At 36.1% G+C, this 678-nt stretch overlaps 1 long non-coding RNA gene across 1 annotated transcript; it reads left to right on the forward strand.

The window, feature by feature from the left end:
* The first annotated feature begins 5 nt into the window (after positions 1–5).
* On the forward strand, positions 6–518 carry LOC115069090. The gene is made up of 2 exons (XR_003848405.1): positions 6–89; positions 422–518. It is a non-coding gene; the product is annotated as an uncharacterized LOC115069090 (long non-coding RNA).
* Positions 519–678: the final 160 nt, after the last annotated feature.

Consider the following 678-nt stretch of genomic DNA (forward strand, 5'->3'; position numbering starts at 1 on the left):
AACCTCCTCCTTTGTAGAATGTCTTGTGAGAGCTTTGCTTTCACTCAGGGAGATTCATATGCCTACGTAAAGAAACGGGGATAGAATAGGTGAGAAAACATTTGTCGTCTCGTGTTTTCAAGTCTCTGTTTTGGAAGTGTGCGTCCTTTACTGCTGTTAAAAATTCAGTGGCCTAAGGCATGGAGGATGCATGTTCAAGTAAAATGTTTTTCCTTTTATTTTTAATATTTTTACTTGTAAATGAAGCTCAGGAGAAGAAACTTCTAAGCATTCGAATTTCTCTGTGGAAACATTTCAAGACCTAATTTCTATAATAATTTGTTATGTCTCCTCTTTTCTTGTAAGGCCAATACTGGAATACTAATGTGAATTCTCAGGAGAACACTACACAGACAGTCATGTATCTTTTTCCTCCAAACAGGTCTTGCTTTCTCTAAACCATCTTTGGTCACATTTCTGGAGCAAAGAAAAGAGCCTTGGGATGTCAAGACACAAGTTACTTTAGCCATCCACACAGGTCTGTAGGAGTAAAATTAAGAGTTCCGAATATCAAATACGAGTAAAATTCTGATTCCAGACCTTATGTTTTGATGGAAATCATTTGTCAGTTCTCTACATTTGTTTCTTTTGCTATGAAAGAAGGGCATCTATTAGGTATTTATGTTACTTTTAAGTTAC

Source organism: Nannospalax galili, unplaced genomic scaffold (genome assembly GCF_000622305.1).
Source record: "Nannospalax galili isolate Female #2095 unplaced genomic scaffold, S.galili_v1.0 C47961888, whole genome shotgun sequence".
Taxonomy (NCBI): domain Eukaryota; kingdom Metazoa; phylum Chordata; class Mammalia; order Rodentia; family Spalacidae; genus Nannospalax; species Nannospalax galili.